At 37.2% G+C, this 19,133-nt stretch overlaps 1 long non-coding RNA gene across 4 annotated transcripts in view; it reads right to left on the bottom strand.

Annotated features, from left to right (window-relative positions):
* Nucleotides 1-609: 609 nt before the first annotated feature.
* LOC139132776 (uncharacterized) overlaps nucleotides 610-19,133 on the bottom strand; it is a 70,335-nt gene continuing 51,811 nt past the window's right edge. For 2 of the 4 annotated variants that reach the window (XR_011552432.1, XR_011552434.1), the window contains exons 3-4: nucleotides 15,584-15,619; nucleotides 610-1,935 (exon numbers count right to left, since the gene is read on the bottom strand). This is a non-coding gene — a long non-coding RNA (uncharacterized lncRNA). The remainder of the gene's footprint in view (nucleotides 1,936-15,583; nucleotides 15,620-19,133) is intronic. The other 2 variants (XR_011552431.1, XR_011552433.1) reach the window with 1 other exon arrangement.

Raw genomic sequence — 19,133 nt, 5'->3', positions numbered from 1 at the left:
TTCTGTGAGACTCTAAAATTGGGGGGGGGGGGGTCCTTTACAAATCAAAATTACTGGTGCCATCCACTGGCTTTCACATATTGTGCAGTTTTCGGTTTCAATCACTTTACATCATACACTAGGCCAAGACTACTTTGGGTGAGAGATCTTTTTAAGTTTATTTCTGAGCTGTTATACCACTCTGATAGAATCATACACTTTGAAGACTTGCCAAGAGTGACAAGTTTTATGCTTGAATTAATGTGAGGGAAAAGATAGGACATGTATAATTGCTAAGATTTGATTTAGTGACTGTCACCTTGTCAAACAAATGGTAATGTAATATGTAGAATAGTAAACCCAGCCAAATTGCTGCAGTCTTACACAAAATATGAATAGTTTCACTTGGTTTGTCATTTTCTTGACATTTTCTGCAAAACAGAAATTTTGGAAACAAATGCACTTGAAGTCATTAAACAACAGCAATAATTTAAAAGAATCAAATATTTGTAATGTCCTTTCTCATTCCAACATCACTGACATGATATGGTCTTGCATCATTGACATTTTACAACCACTTCTGCATGACCTCTCTCACATCGACATAACAACCACCATCACTTACTCAAGTGTTTTTATAAAGTTGCATTTTAATGATTATTTGTTTATACATTACAGGTTTGTAAACCATGAAGACATTTGACAAGAGATGAACAGAAAATGAATATACTGGTCAAGCTGCAGTTGAAACAGAGTGCAAATATAATGTACACAATTTTTCCTGTTTCAGTTTTCCATCTCAAAAATAAGAATGGCCAGTTTAATTAAACTGGCCATTCTTATTTTTGAGATGGAAAACTGAAAGTTAAAATTCATGCAACAAATTCTGTTAGACAAGCAATTTTGCATTTTCATCTGTACTGACTGAAAAGAATTTTATTTCAGGCGATTGGCCCCACACAATAAACAAAGTAAAATCTGTCATGAAGGCACAAAAGAATTGGCACAACTGTTAAATGTTTACAATATGTAAATACCTTGCTTTTAGTGAAGCAAAATTCAGGATATTTCTAATATAAAATGATCTGAAGACAGTCTTTTATTCATTACAGTGTTCAATGGTAGTAAAAGCAAACTCTGTATGCTTACATAGAATACTCATAAAAAGCAAGAATACTACCAACACTTGCCAATATGCAGTTTAAGATAGTATGCACCTCAAAGTAAAAGACTTAAATTTTTGCTCAGTTTTTCCTAAAAAATAATTCAACCATACACTTTGAAAATCAAAAATAGAAATTAGGGGTTGCTGTCCAAATTTTGGTGCTAGAGAAAAATTACCCAAGATTTACCGATATTTGAAATTCATAATGGCCGCCATCCCTGTATTAACTCCATGGAGAAAAATTTTGATTTTCAAAAAACTAAGATTGTGAAAGTTCTTACTCAGAGCTTCAAAGTAAGCTTTTACAAGTGGTAGATCAGAAAAGAATGGAAAAAGTTAGTCCAAATATCTGTCCCCAGGGTACTAAGAGCATTCTACCTGAATTTGAACATTTGCATTCTTCATTATGATAAAGCATATCTTCAGTTAAGGGAAATTAATGTTGAACTGTCGTTTAAAAGTATCCGAGAACATAAATTTCAAAATATTGTCAAGTGTCTGTGGCTTTTAGTCACCTCAGAAAATGCCTCTACTCAATGATTTCATACTTTATTTTTAACTTCTCTTGAAAGTAATATCCTGAGCCTACAAGTTTTTATACAGTCGACTGATTCTGTTAAAAAGTGTTTATTTTCAGTGATCTATCACTGTGCTTTCTGATATCAAACACTGTACATTGACTGTGTCAGTAAAACCAAAATGAAGTGACTGCTACAGACAGGCTCCAACTGTAGTCTACAGATGTCCATTTGTGTCCAGTGTCAGTTGTAATATTGCAGCAAATATTCCTCCTGTTGTGAAAAAATAAAATTTATAAATGAACTCTGTGCTGTTCTTAAAGAACCCTAGTATTATATCATAAACTAATATAAACAATGAATCAAAATTTTAGGCGTTTACCTGTTTATATTTTAACTTCACTAGGCTTTTTTTTGTTACAAGTGTCAAACAGATATCAATACAGCATCAAGCACTTTCATTATCTCTTGTCAACCAACATGCCACATTTTTTCTACGTAGAATATAAGTATACTTGGGAAATAAGAATAAAAATTTCACTTCAGTACCTGAAACTACAACTCTCACATTGCACTTGAACTTTTTTAAGAAGCAATATTTCTTATCAAACTTCAAAGATGAAATGAAAACTCTTTGCTCTATATTTTTAAAAAGCAGAAGGTAGAGTTTAAGTATGGTAGCAATAGTTAACATGAAGGATGAAGGGGATACGGGGTACACAACTTAAATTTTGTTATCAATGAACAAAATTAAGTCAAACTCCATACTGCTTTATAAAATTTAATTCTCATTTGAAACTATAGTAGTATACATGTCGGAAAAGTACCCATCAATTTTGTTTTTCATTATCTCTCATTCTTAAATGGCAGGGGTGAAATCACATTGAAATCACGATAATTAAAATTGAAATGACTCTTATTCAAAATGTACGAACTTTATTGCCAAGCAAAATTTTCATTTTTTATATTGTACATAGTGTGAAAATTTCATAAAATTTGACCAGGCCAGAGTGGAGTTCATATTTTGTGAAATAATGACAACTTGAGTGAAATAGGACTAGCTGCATAAATCTGCATACATTAACACTTCTCTTTCACCAAACGTAGCATTGCTTGTCATACTAAATGGTGAACCCAGCTCATATTTTAATCTTTGGTTCAAAATGAAATGAAAATCAAATGACTTGTTAAAAAGTGTAGCAAGCAATGCACTTAAAAAGGGGCAAGTTTGTTATTGAATTACCGTATATGAAGAAATTGCACAACTGAATAACTTTTAAAGGAGAACAAAGAATTCCAATTACATAGAGTCAACGTCAAACATGCACTAATGTCACACCTAATCCACACGCAATGGCAGTTTTCTGTGAATGGGGGTCAACTATGCAACTCAAAAGGGCTTAGGTTTTGTGGAGGGACCGTGGTTGAGGCATGGCACAGTTAGGGGCAGCGCCCTCTGTGGTATCATAAGTAGAGGATTGATAATCAGTTGTGTTGAATTGAGCAATCAAGAGAAAATGATCTGTTTTGAAATTTTAATAAACGCATGACTCTCCTTAACAAGTGGTTTCACTGTGCCAGATGCAAAGATGAAATTTTTCTTTGCAAAAGAAAATGCAAAACAAATAAGCTCTCTGCAGTATTTATTACCAACTATCAAGTAATCATTCACTGCCTGGTCAGCGGTCAGCAACTCATTTGCATCTTTGTTATGAAAACCTACTCTGAAAGGGCATGACAATCTTTCAATTGCAATCAGCTTCCTACTTCTGCAAAGGCTGGTATTTACAAAAAAATGTGAATCATAGGATAAGATCTATGCAATATATCTCAAAATGCCAGGAACACTAATTTTTCTCAGATACATGGTGTAATTTTAAGGACAATCACAATATTCTTTAATGTAGTAAACCCTCTTGGTTTCTACTGTAATACAAAAAGACACATATGGAAATAATGCATCTCACTGATCAACAAGTCATCGAAAGATGACACAGTCCCCGCTGTTTACATTGTTTGGAATGTTTAGTAGCTGTAAACTACTGATAATTGTGTTAATGTTGAATTCTGAGTATCATGTCAATAACATTCAACATCTAAGAATTCCTTGGGTTTCTGCGAGCCCTCGAGGCAAATATCTCCCTTGCTCTGCCGTTACGGGAAAACGGCAACACACGGCCCTTCCATTGAGAGCAACATCAAATTATCTACATTGCCGTCGGAAAATCTACTACGGGCTCCTGTTTTAGCAGCTGAAGCCCTTTTCGCATGCAACCAAGGATACAGGAATTACTACTGCAATACATGTCAATTGTCGAACTGCAGGAAACCTTTCCGCATATTCTTGAATTAGCAAACGACATGACTCCGAGTTCTCAGCGTAAACTTCGCTTGTCTGAAGTCGTTTCTAAACGCGTTGCCGTGAGTGCTCACGGTTTACGTAGTCTGATCCAAGATGATCGATGAAGTTTCAAGTGCCTCGATACCGTAGTCACAGAGTTCATTGTCAATCTCTGGGTATTTACTTGCATTTATGACTTTGTCAAGACACAATAGGATATTAGTACATGTAGTACAGTTGGCAGGAAATCGCTCCTCCATTCGCTGTATCAAATGTTCGGCGCGATGAAGCGTCGACGCGAGTTTGCACAGGCAAAGCGGATGACGCAGCTCTCATTAGAATATGTCAGGTCGTGTGGTTGGCTTCGATTTCTTCTCTGAACTCGCGTTCATGATTCCTTTACATCTAACACTGTCCGTAATTCTGCGATGGTCGACTGTATCATTGGTTGTATTATCGAAAGGTTGCATTCATGATTCCTTTACATCTAACACTGTCCGTAATTCTGCGATGGTCGACTGTATCATTGGTTGTATTATCGAAAGGTTTGCATCCTGACTATGAAAGACAAAATTACATTGGTCAATGATCGGCATCATCAACATGCATGTCATGGCTATACGAACGAATATTGTTTGCTTCAGCAAGCCGTCTGCAACGTTGTTATTTGCGGCATTCATCACCAAACTCCAAAAACAGCGCGGGCCTTCGCACCGTTACGCTCCACCAAGGGATAGCCATCGGGCAGAGCATGGCTCCTTCTAGCCCTGCGTACCGTGCTGTGTGTTTCGGGCGTTACACGGGCCGTGTAACGCCCGAAACACACAGCACGGTACGCAGGGCTAGGCTCCTTCAGACTTTGAAAGTCGACGTTGTTTCTCGAGTATTTTATTTCGATCCCGTACTAGCCATCCTTTCAACTTCCGAGTAGCGAAAAAAGTTGAATATTAATGACGGTTTTTCGGTACTGCATTACTTTGCAGACGGCATCATTCATGGCCAATGCAGTCGACGTCGAACGCCGCCTTCATTTTTTCGTCCCGTCATGACGGACCGTCTGATCCCAAACAGATAGATAACTTTGTCAAACAGCCACATTTCAGAGCACGTGTTCACTGCATGTGATCACCAGCGATTCAAATCGTCTGACCATACCATTATTTTACGGGAGCCCGCATAAACAACCGTAGTGCTTGTCAACGATGACGTTTAAAACTGACGAGATGACATTTTTTGCAAATTACTAAAGCTTTCTGTGGCTCTCGTTCATCACGACAGATATATCGGAGTTATATGACTAATTACAAACCTTCATAAAGTATGCAAATGAGCTATTTATTAACTTGACACTGCCCAATGCTCCAAAGTATAATTAGATATATATCATGTCTTTCTCATTTCCGACTTTAACTGACGGGAAGATCAATACCTTTCCAACAAAGAATACTAAATACCCTTTGTGTAGCTATGCTAAGCTATTGTTATCCAAATTAGTTTTGGTCATGTCAGCTCATTGCATATGCATTTTGTAGGCTGACTAACACAGAAATACTAAAACTTTCCCAAGTGCATTCATGGACATACATGGGTCACATCCGTAGATGGTGTCCAAAATTCACATTTTAAAACAATACCTGAAAAATGACAACTCAGCACAAGGCACAAATGTAAGAAAAGTTCACAGTGATATTTAATGAACTACTGTTGAATGTTCTTCTTGTTCTCCTCTTTAATGTGCAATGGTTTACTAAAACATAGGGCCAAAGTCCCTGAAGATACTATAGACATGGATACAAAATAAGTACTTCCTGAATGTATGAAATTATCTCACTAAAGTCATCCTAGGGACTTGTAAATCAAATATACTGGATACCAAAGCTCCACAAAACACCTTACAAAGCTAGGTTTATCGCAGGATCTTCAAAATGTTCAACAACAGAGTTATCGAAGATACTGACTTCTGTTCTTTGTACTGTTAAACGGGGACTTCAATCATACTGTGATGTTGTCTTTTCTCGGAGTGGTATAAATCAAATGTGGATATTAAAAAATTCGAAGGAACTCTTGGAAAATTTGAAATCAAGATCTGTTTCAAAAATAACATCTATTAAAACTTTCGATTTTTCCACATTGTATACCACAATACCACATGATAAATTGAAAGAACGCTTGAAAAACATCATCAACCAAGCATTTTTCTACAAAAACGGTTCACGCCGTTACAAATATGTGGTATTAGGGTATAATTCTACATATTTTGTTAAAAATACAACTAATGCTAAAGTGTTTTATACCGAGAAAAGACATTATCAGTATGCTTGATTTCCTCATTGACAACATATTTGTTGAATTTGGAGGACACATTTTCCAACAGTGTATAGGAATTCCCATGGGCACTAACTGTGCTCCCTTACTTGCCGACTTATTTCTGTTCTCATATGAGGCAGAATTTATCCAGAACCTTATCAAGCAGAAAAAGGTCTCTGTAGCTCGTACTTTCAACCTAACATTTAGATACATAGACGATGTTATTTCATTGAATAACTCTGAATTCAGTAAATATCTCGCTATGATTTATCCTCCAGAATTGGAGATTAAAGAAACTACAGAAACGGCCTCTTCTGCTTCATATCTGGACATTTTACTTGAATTTGACTCCAATGGTCACCTTTCTACTAGGCTATATGACAAGAGAGATGATTTCAACTTTAGTATAATTAATTTTCCACACCTCATCAGTAATATTCCACTCTCACCTGGGGTATACATTTCCCAGCTTATACGATATGCAAGAGCATGCAGTTCATATGGTGATTTTGTAGAGAGACATGGCCATCTCTCTTTCAAACTGTTAAATCAAGGTTACACCAGAGCAAGACTTGTCTCTACATTCAAACGCTTTTTTGGCAGGTATCGCAAGCTGGTAGATAAATACAATATCTCTCTTCGACAAATGATCACTGATGGCATCGGTGACATTGGGCCTTAGTTAGTGACCACTACCTATCTGACTTACAGATTGATATATGGCGGGTGCCACATGTGGGGCAGGATGCGCTTACTATTTTCGAAACACCTGACATCACTTCTTGGTCTTTTGGCCAGAGGTCCATATATCTTTCTTTCATGAATTTGACTTTGTTTTTACCGTCTATTTACTGTCTGTTCTGTGCTGTTTTGTGTCTATGTTTACAACTATTGTCTTACAAATTTTGACCTAGTGTTATTGGATTATGGATTGGTATGATTGCGATTATTTTATTAAAGCTGTCTGACCAGCGGTTTTGAAAAAACAAGCGACTCAACAGTCGACAGAGCTCTGCTGTGTTATGTGACACATGTATTGATAAAGAAGGTGGATATCTTTGATAGCTCATTTCAGGATGGCCTGACCAAAAATGGGAAAAAAATTCCGTAAAAATACAGATTTGCATATTTCATCACAATTTTAACAAATCTAAGTAGGGTTATCCCTAGGGACCTGTATACGAAATAACAAAGCTGTCTGACCAGTGGTTATGAAGAAGAACATTTTTTACCAAAAACGGCTTTTTTGCGCTAATTTGCATATTTTCAACTATATCAAAAAATTAATAAAACTAGTTTCTCAAAATCATATATTTTATCCACACAACAAATATCAAATCAGTAAGTACTGCAATTCTCAAGATATTTGAGTGGACGGACGCCTCACAAATGGACATACATACATACATACAGACAGACATACATACAGACTGATGGTGGACGCTGGACGGATACCCATCCCAATAGCTTCTATAGACTATATTAGTCTATAGTAGCTAATAAACGAGAGTTAATTACATTCTAATTACAGTAAACAAGACTTGCTTAAATCAAGATTTACGTCATGAAAAAACAGCATATCTGTCATGTTATAAAGAATCTTAAGCTGCTTATCTTTGTAAGTATTTTCATCCTATTAACCAAGCACATTTTAACTTTCAAATTAACATTGTAAGTAAGTTCTGTTGAATAAGTTGAGACTGTACGTACTCAGAGAAAGCACACTAAAGAGACAAATGTTTGAAACTTAAGAAGTTCAAGGTCATCAAAAGCATTATAAAGAATCATGTAACACTTTCATTGCACTGTTTACACAGATTGCATGACTGCTATAAATAGCACATGAGGAATCTTACAGCCCAGCTTTACCATAAAAACCCTATCACTTCGACCACTCTTTTAATTGACCACTCTATTTTTTTCCTCAAAAAGTAATCTTATTTTATCCTTACCAAGTCAACCATAAATGGAAATTAGAACTTTCTCTTTCTCTATTTATTTGACCACCCTATCATGATAAACTATTAGATAACATACAGGGCACAATAAATGACGGTTCAGAATGTGTCAAAGTTGGGATTCAGGAAAGTTGCCTTTAAGTGTTTAGTCCTCCAAGATGGTAAGCATTTCACTATGAACTGTCAAAAAAAGTTGAACTTTCTGATAATTCTACACTAAAATTATTTTGGCTTTGATGATTTCCTAATTAATTCAATTATTTAAAATCATATTAATTATTTTTTTCTGGGTGAATTGATAGGGTTTATACAGTACAAGAATTACATACAATGTAAGTCAAATTTTGACCAAAAATGGCAAAAAAATTCCTTAAAAATACACATTTGCGTATTTCATCACAATTTTAACAAATCTAAGTTGGGTTATCCCTAGGGACCTGTCTACCAAATAACAAAGCTGTCTGACCAGCGGTTATGAAGAAGAAGATTTTTTACCAAAAACGCCTTTTTTGGCATTAATTTGCCTATTTTCAACAATATAAAAAAAGTAAAAAAAAACAGTTTCTCAAAATCATATTTTTCATCTACACAACAAATATCAAATCAGTAAGTACTGTGGTTCTCAAGATATTTGAGTGGACGGACGCCTCACAAACGGACATACATACATACATACATACATACATACAGACTGACGACGGACGCCGGACGGATACCCATCCCAATAGCTTCTATAGACTATAGTCTATAGTAGCTAAAAACCATACAATGTTAAAGTCATTTGATTGCATTCACCATCTTCAATCCATGCCCATCTAACTGTTATATGCAAATATATGAAATGTTATATGCAAATATTTTACCCCCAACCTTGACTTTCCCCATATGTGGATTAAATCATTGTTAGAGGCCAAGTGCAATTGATGATCTTTTGTTCTATCATGGAGGTCTGTTGAAATATCTCGGCAAACTGTAGTTCGTGCCCATTTACCTGCAAAATTCGTTTCTGAAACCTTCACGATGTATTTGACAGGTAATTAGACACATTAGAATTTCATTGCCATCATTTGGATATACAAATCAAGGAGGAATATAACACTGCCATGTTTGACCTGATGACCATAGTGGCCAAAATAGGCACACATTGTCAGTGGGAAAATAGTCTATTATCAGGTATTTTCCCTTCTGAACTCCCATAGCTTGAGGGGCTGGCAATATTCAAAGATTACAAAATAGGAAAAACTACCTAAACTTTGTCGGTTCACTGATAAAGTGGCCTAGTTCAGAAAATTTAAAACGAAAACTCCACAGTCCCGAAAGAGCAGAGTCGAACGATGCAGTCTTTTGAAGAGCCAATGTGTAACTGACACCTGATACAGATTGTAGCTTTGACTCAAAGGTCGAAAAATTGTGCCCTCTAGTGTTAGCTTAGCATAGCTACTTGGCATTATGAAATGCTATCAGAAAACAAAATTTGGTCAGCAAAAAAGTTATCACCTCCATTCCTCCCTACCCCCAATTTGAACACATCTGAATAAAGTCACCCCTGTACAAATGGGTGTCTTGTTGGCAGTTTGCACCTTCACTGACTTCATTTTTTTTGTCAAGTTAAAATTACTCCAGAGCAGAGAACAAAATTCAAATCTGGTTAGCAGCACTGCATTTCACAAGGAATGCATCTAAACTTCAAGACAAATTTTTAATATACAAACCTTCGTATTTCATAAAAATTTTTGAAAAAATTTAAACAATGGCACTCTTACGTACCAAAATCTCCTTTCAAAAATGTAGGACGACTCATTATAAAGGAAGTAATTAAGTATGCAAATGAACTAAGTGATCTGTGAGCCATGGATTTGCCCACTAGGACTTTCATCAAAGTCAGATCATAAAGAAGTGAGTAACTGCAAACTCACATTAATTTGGTTGGATGATTGTTGAAGTGTACCAAGATATGAAAAGTCATTCATGTAGATTACTGTTAAATTTTGCAGACTGCACTCATCAAATATTACAAAGCTGTTTTGGTTGCAGTAAAGTATTAGATAATTCTCTCACTTTTGTCAACTGTACAGCAAAGAAACCATGCATACACCAAACTGTAGATTAGCCTGGAAATTCATTTTGAGTTTATTTATGTTTGTGAAAACAGACCGGTATTGCTCTGTTCTGCCATATAACTGAAGGGGATGATATGTCATTTTCTAAACATTCTGTCCATGGTTTCTAATCCACCCTACAAAACCATGCTGATGACTTTACCTTTCAAATCCATGTGCTAATTTGTACTTTTTACACAATCTAAAACATGTAAATACATTGGGTATTTGTGCTTTCCTTCTCTTTCTTGTCCCTATCACTTGATTTACATGCTATGCAATATTCTAAGCTTGGATTTCAAGCATTGTTGACGAGAATTTTGTCTGACTGAAATGAAAATCCAGACAAGTATCATACTGGCAATCTGTTGTAATTAGTAAAACTATGATACCAGCAAAATTGGAACATTAAATAAATGCGTGTTGATTTTAAGCATATTCACACTTGAAATGCTTTTTACCTTTTGAACTCAAATTTCAATGCATTTTTACACTAAAGAGGGCGCTATACTGTCTGACCTTGCCCTACATGACCTGGATCCATGGACAACCAAATCCGTATGCTGGATATTGGGAGTATAGAATGTGTGTGCAGTCGTGGGGTAAAATTTTGGGATGACAGAATTTGAAATCCTTACTGCAGCTGAACTTTGGTGTTAAATCAAGTCACTTACTGAACTTGGCATGAGGGGAACGCTCCATTAACTTGGACGTACCCGAGTAACCCGAGTTGGTTATCAGAGGATTTCTCTATGTCAACATATGCGAACAGATTATCTTTTAGTGTAAACAAAACATTAGCACTGCCGGAACTACTTTTAGCATGGCCAATGCCAGTCGGTGCCTGACTTGATGCTGCCCCCCCACCCCGTCCGGCACTCATGATTTCCGACCAGCGTTAACAGTGCCGTCCAGCACTTGCTGTTACTTTGAGGTCATCATTTAGTTCATAAAATTGCATGAAGAGTTTACAAAAACGATGGTACTATAGAATCCCTTTCAAATAAAATGCTGTTTAAACAATACTAGCAGTTAATTAACGTACGCTGATTTTGCATTCGAAAAGCTATTTTTGTATGAATGTTGGATACCCCTATAAAAAAATTCGGTAGCGAAAATCAGCACAACAAAACAGGACTTTTACTAAAACGTACTCTTTCAATTTCAGTTCAGACTCACATTGCAGAAAGGTGCATGCAATGCAATGAAAGTCACGAGCAAACTTTGGTGTCAACGGATCCAGTCTTTGAATTATCAATGAACACTCACTTATTTTTCTGGTCAAAAGCCAAAGGCTACTTTTTCCATCGAAACAAGCCTCTCTGTTTGAATCCGCGTGTTCATTTTTAGCCGGATGCCGGCCAAATTGACCGGCTACTTCCGTATTTTGGCCGACTACTTTTTAGCAATGTTTCGCTCTCTAGCCCCGAAATTCTGGTTTTGATAATAACATTTCGATATTTGTTGTCTTGCAAGCCGGAGATAACATTTCAGAAGTGCCTATGTGGCTATATGTAGGCCTAATCTAGCAATTTACGCGGTGAACTTGTTGCTATCTAGTATCAGCCTGTAGGCTGTAGTACCGCGATCTGCGAACATGTACTGTACTGGGAATCGCTCTCGAGGTCATCCTTGCTTTCCCGACTACAGCCCGAATTATTCCGACGTTCACATCGGGTGCAGCTTACCATTGGACTGACGTTACGCCCACCAATAGCCGGCCATTTCCGAATAAAGCCAACGTTTGTTTCTCTCAAACGCGAAAGAGAAGAAAGTCTCAAACGCGAAAGAGAAAGTCGACGCTTCAGAGCTTTTGTTTTCTGCGTAAGAGTTGGGCCTTGTCTGATGGGTAGGTTTTTGCTCAAATGTAAAGCAACCAAAAGTTACTGAGTCTCATATTTCATACGTTTGAAACGCCACGTCAATCCATCCATAGTCGATCATAGATCTATATCGCGTTTTGTGGAGGGGCCGTGGTTTAAGCGGAAGGGAAAGTCTACGCGGGAGTCTACGCTTGAAAACGTTGATTTTCTGCGTAAGAGTAGGACTTTGTCTGTTGGTTGCCGGAGGTTTTAGATCAAATCTAAATAAACAAACAATTACTTGCATGGTCTCATTTTTCGTACTTTTGAAACGCTACGTCGATCACAGTGTCAAATTTCAGGTCCACCACAGTCCCTCTATCCACCGGTCTGGAAACGCCTATTATAAAAGGTGTCAATCACCTGGACCGCACAGCCAAACCGCGATACGAGGGGCAGTCACGTGATAATGCGTAGCTTGGGTTTGTCCTGCATGCCACAGTCCCCGATTGTGTGTACGCTTTTCTCGAATTTTCGCTGTTTTTGGCTCTATTAAGTGCTCTCTGCGTCTATCTACGACACGAAGACAGAAATCATCATATCCTGAAACCGGTGTTTGTTTTTCGTGATCCTTCTCCCATCGTAAATGATGATAGTGTGCAATAATTTCTGGGGTTGATCGCTGCGAGTGTGTTGACGTAGCACACGCAACGGCTGGAATCAAACCGGAAAATTTGTCGTCGCTTTCTCTTGCAATACTAGTATTCAGTGCCTCCAAATATGATAAAATATGTTTTCTGTGTAATATTCTGTGAAATCATGTCTGTTAATTGAGCAGAATAGGAAAGACAACTGCAGAAATGCATGGATAGAGGGACTGTGGGTCGACCGATATTGCATTATAGGTAAGCTTACTGTGTCACAATCGACTAATCGACTGCAGGTGTGTTGTACACATACGGTTGTCGTACAGGTTGACGTTGGGTGTCGTCAATTTGGAATTTTATCAAACATGAACACTGCAATTAGCTCTCTTTTTCAATTATATTCAACATCACCAAAAATCAATGGTAAGCTCGCGAATTCGTTTTATTGTGAAATTAATACCGTTAATTAAATCACTGAAAATTGTGCCGTCCGCCGACCGGCCTCGTTAACTGCCTCTACTATTTCTCCTTTCTTATAATATGTACGAGTGGCCATACTGTTTACAGACGGATCCGGCTAGCAATTCATTGACTTCAATTTGCTCTATAGGAGATGTAATGTCACAGGATACGCGCAGCTCTTGGAGTCCTCACTCACTCGTTACGTTGTTTGCAAGTGCAAGAAAAATCTCGCCACGTGGAAAGAACCTTGCATGCTGTTCTGATCACATTTGCATATATGATCAATGCGCGTTACTGAAGTGAAGCGTCCGAAAATAGGAAACTTGAATAAAAATGAACGAAGAACGATATTTTGTTACACCATATTTCTAAAACTTAGTTTAGAGCCTAAGTTAAAGAATAAACTAGATTACTTGCATTGAAAAAAGGGCAGTTCACTTTTTCCTATCGACATAGGTCCATGTGCAAGCATATGTTTGTGCCCGTGGTATTGAGTGAGTCGTTACAGCCCTGACGTTCCTATCATAGCACCAACTCGATAAGATAATCGCAACAATGGAAAATTAACACCTTGGGGATTAAAAGTCTTCTGTTTGTCACCCGAGTTGGCAGGCAGCAACTCGGGTTTCAGGTACCATCAAAGTTAATGGAGCCTTCCCCTAATGGGGTGAAGAGGGCCTTTGGAGTTTCAAATATTGGTAAACTATGCAGCACAATTAATGTTACAATTTTCCTTGTTTTGGACACACTGAGATCACTTATTGCACACAAGTCAAGGTTTTGGTCCACATTTCAAAATTTTCACCGCATTTTTTTGATGATCATGTCTCTCTTTCTCATTTCCGACTTTAACTGACGAGAATATCAATTCCTTTCCAACAAAGAAGAGCACGATTTTGTGATTTTGTCAACAGATATTGTTGAAAGTCATACAATTTTCAAGAGAAGTAAGGACATTTGTTTGATAATCAAAGGATGTGACAAAGGAAATTTTCTCATGTTTATCAGGTGATATGAGACCATCTACACTGCTGATAAATTTGCCTTGAAAAGTGTGTCATTATTTAGCACCTACAAACACTCAGTCTAGTATTTTATCAAATTTACTCTGAAATTTACTCCCGAAATTTACTCCTCCATCAGTTTGGCATGACTTGCTTCCCATGAACTATGGTATTTGTACCTGCAGCCGAATTTCTATTGCGATTTTTTTACCAGATTTAATTAAATACTTGAGAGAATTCATAATTCCAGCTCTGAGAGGGCAAACTTCATTTGTATTTATCAAACAGAATTGTGGGTAATCTATTGAACCGTGTGTTATTCTAAAGCCAAACTTTGTAAGGTGACATCAGATTTTTATTATTGTTGTTGAAAATGCATGGTTTTATATTTTCTTTATTAAAAGCAGCAACTTCAAAAGTTTAACGTGATTTGCATGGAGATGTATATTATTAATTAAGTGAGATGAAAATAACCACTTACATTGGTAAAAGTGGGACTAAATTTGATACAGTACTGCTTGTGACAAACATTTCACTTGAATGTCGCTGTGGAATTGTCAAAACTTGTCAAAACTTTTATATGCCACATTGGGCAAAATATTTGAGATACCGGTATATACATATACACACACAATGTGAGAGTTCCTAGTTAATATAAATGACACTGCAAATTTTCTGTCAAAATTGGCAGATCTGTGTGAGTGAAAGTTATTGCAACTTTCATTAACATTTGTACAGTAATTTTGCAGGCATGTCAAAAATGATAAAAGTTTTATTATTATGCAAACAAGCATTAATTTTATTGACAAGAGCTTGCTGAATGTATTTCTTGATATCTATCCGCAATAGCAAAACTTCATTAAATGTACACATGAGAACAAAACTCAACACAGAATGGGCTCCTATTTACATTTTGGACAAGTTTGTGTGTAGTCTGAATTAAAAGTACAATAACTGAACCACAGAATACCGGTACACGCCATTACGCAACAAATGCAGTGTAGACGTAGAACCTACAGCAAGCACATGCTTCTAAGTGCAGGGAAACATACAGGGAAAATTGACACAAAAACGAAAACCAATACAGTGAACGAATACAACTCTGCATTCTGTTCACACTGAGATGAAATTTACAAAGTGAACCAAGCAAGGTTAAAGAGGCAAAACCTTTACAACAGCCCTATGGTCAAAGCACATTAGCAAGGCCTCCTACACAACTAGATATGGATAAAATTATTGCAGACTTGAAGGAATTGCTTAATTCACTCATTTTACCTGAAAATAACAAAGGGAGGTCTTACCTAGGATTTGAATAGTCTCAGGGATGGCGAACTGCACTAAAACAGAAAGACAACAAGAAAGTTGGTCAGCGAAAATGCCAACAACATGTGAACAGTGGCAGCAAGGTTTCAACTATGACGCTGAGTCATGCATGTGCAGCAATTTTACATACACACCAATCAGCAGTGTACATGTGCACCTGTACACAGCCATCAAGTAATATGCAGATTAGTGACTTGCACTAATAATGTATATACCGGTATTAGCAATCAATGGACACAGCACTGCTTACATGTACATTTACATATCCTTCAATACCATCATATGTTATGATTAATGTAGAGATTTATGCTATACTTATGCAACTTCACTGGACATTTGGAGTTAAACAAGTTTGCTAACTAGCTAGCCAGCTAGATAGTTAGATAGATAGATAGATAGATAGATAGATAGATAGGTAGACACTTTTCTCCAGGTTTCTCTCACAAGGGGGGGGGAATATCACCCCTGGCTTGAAAATTTAGGGGGATTGGTTTTTGATTGAGGGGACTGTAATAATTTATGCAAATTGAAGTTATGCACATCAAGATTTCAAAGTATCAGCAAATCAAGGTTATAGTATTGATCACAATTAAATAAAAGACAATCCTGTTTCTTTCTTTTTTCCATCCAGTAAATGTTGAATGAATAAGAAGCCTGCACAAATCATTCACACTTCATTTCATGTCAAACACAGTTTTGTAATCTGGAGGCAAAGTCTCATTGATAATCTTTCAGCTTTATCACATCGTATTGCTGATAGGAAGCTTGTATGACTTTACTGTGGCTACATATAGTGGATTGTATCAACTGTACCAGTAGGATGTTACATTATAGACAGCAATCATGAAATGGAATGCTACTACACATACTCTGTGTAATCATTATCTCAAACCTCATTGAAGAGGGGGACATGTTGCTCTGTTTGTGACAATTTAAGGGGAATTTTGATTATATAGGGGAGATTAGAACAATCACGCCACATCAGGGAAAAAATACTGGATAGACAGATATATGTACTCATTGCCAGAATATTTGATGTTTGCAATCATAATTCATTTTTACCTTCTCGTGTCTATTTATAGACAGAGAAGGTATTAGAGTTGAAAACCAGTATGCTGGTGTCAACTACTTCCGTCTGTCAATACTTCCGTCTGTCAAGATCCGTTGACGTCATGCCATTGTGATGGGTCATATCATAAACTGGTGGGGGTGTTCATGGTTCAGGTTGAGGTGTAGGAGACGATTTTGAGCTGTGACAAAAATCAAATGGGACTTAGCGGCATAGCCAGTGTTAAGCCTTTCTCCAAGGTTTCTTAGTTGACTACAATCTATTACAGACTACTGAGCTGACGTTAGGGGTACTCACTTTGTGTTTGCTCACTCTGTGTACGTGTGCGCTAGTGTTTGGTACTGAGTTGCGTGGATATCCCCTCATGGCCTCACGTGATATGGGCCTGTTGCATAATCTGCAGATGTTAGCCAGTCGGCATTTTCCTTGCATTTTTTCTCATTTAATTTTGCAAAATATCGGCGAGTATCTCAATATTTCAAGATAATTCTTTCTTCCCAATCGTTTCCTGGAGTTTCAGAGTCATATGAACGAAAATGAGTGAAAGTTTTAGACAGGAAAATCGGACGTCGGCCATGTTCTATGGAAGACCGGTCACGACATGCGACATGCGACCTGCGACTTCAAAACTGCGACCTGCGTCCTGCGAGTTTGAAACATACGACCTGCGACTTCGGCATTTAGACCAAGGTGTAGGCCTAACCTGCGACTTCACAACAGCGACCAGCGTCCTGCGTGTTTGTCAAACTGCGATATCAGTCTTGATTTGTTCGCACCATTGCTCTGAACACGAGCCTGAAAAACACGAGGGACACCATTGCACTATATTAAAACAGCCGGTTTACCGCATTCTCGCGACCAGAGCATTATTTCGCACCGCTGGCCTACGCAAAAATCGGCCAGCGAAAGAATTCAACCAGCGATAGAAGTGCATGAAGCTGTGACGGTAGAGAATTCCACAAACGAAGAGCACAAATTTATTTTCCTTCTTACGAAAGGCAAACCGATCTGAAATAATGCAATAGCAATAGGGTTTTAAACGTCTACATCAGTGTTTAATAGTTTCTGGAACTTTCTGCCTACATGATCTAAAATATTATATACACACAAAAATAATATGTACATATTATAGTATGTACATATTAGGCTAAAGACTGAAAATAGGATTGTAGGAGGGTTTAATTATGTCCTGTTTTACAGTTTTAACTCGCGTTATCTATAAAGAACTTGAGTCGGTCTCTGGCTATTCATGGTTAGCAAATATGTTTGCACTTCTGTCAATATCAGTATTATTTTAACTGCTTTACTTTGCATATGTTATTTGTGTAGACAAATGTAGTCGAAGTTAACCAGTAAGAATATTTTATTTCTCGAACAAAAGTTGGATCAATTCGATTTTTTGACGAAAAGTAAAAATGAAATTAGACGAAAAGATGGCAACATCCGATGATCAATCACTAGAGAATTGGAACAAAACTGGAAATGTTAGAAAATGAACGACAATAACTGAAAATTCTAATGTTTGCAATGACACTGACGCAGTTATGATACAGGGGGGACAACTGATGAATTAAACAGACAGCTAGATGGTTATACCACAGTGAAATGAGGATAAATACCAGAGATTTCTAAAAATCAAAAAGTTTGTCGATAACATAAGGAAAGAAGCGAGGTAAGGCAGACGAAGAATATCTAAAATAATTTGAAATTATACTATAAACATATAAATGCCTATCACGTAGCATATTATTTTCCATGCATTAACACGGACTGTCAACATTTCCGTCATAAAATTATCTCTCCAGATGAAAATGAGTGAACTGGTGTGTACATGAATTGAGTTTTGCCAGACTTGGTGAACGATTTACCAAAGCGAAGCAATGGCTTATTAATTGATCGATGTTGAACGTTAAATCTCCTTTCCACGTTTTACCCTTTGAGCGCTGTAATTTTCTCCCACCAAAATTTTAGTGCAAAATTTTACCAATTGTATGATTTTTCTGTAATTTTTGATAATTTTGGACCAAATCGACATCACATTTCATTGGCTACAGGTTTTTCCCATTTTTTGCAAAAATTGGAGAAAAATTGACAGGGGTTTATTATATAAAGGGGACAAAAATAGACTTTGGCGCTCAAAGGATTAAAGTTCACGCAAGACGCCTCCAATCTAATACTGAGGAAAACACCATGAAACGTTACGTGTTGTTGTCGCATGTCGCAGTTGTGAAGTCGCAGGTCGCAGTTTGACAAACACGCAGGTCGCTGTTGTGAAGTCGCAGGTTACACGTAGGTCTAAATGCCGAAGTCACAGGTCGCATGTTTCAAACTCGCGGGACGCAGGTCGCAGTTTTGAAGTCGCAGGTCGCATGTCGCATGTCGTGACCGGTCTTCCATAATGTTCAATGTTTACAGTACAATCAGAAATTTATGTGGAGGAAATATAGTAACTAACAAAC

This window comes from Ptychodera flava, chromosome 5, assembly GCF_041260155.1.
Source record: "Ptychodera flava strain L36383 chromosome 5, AS_Pfla_20210202, whole genome shotgun sequence".
NCBI lineage: Eukaryota > Metazoa > Hemichordata > Enteropneusta > Ptychoderidae > Ptychodera > Ptychodera flava.
Note: the sequence above shows the minus strand (reverse complement) of the source record. Positions and strands in the feature narration are given on the sequence as shown.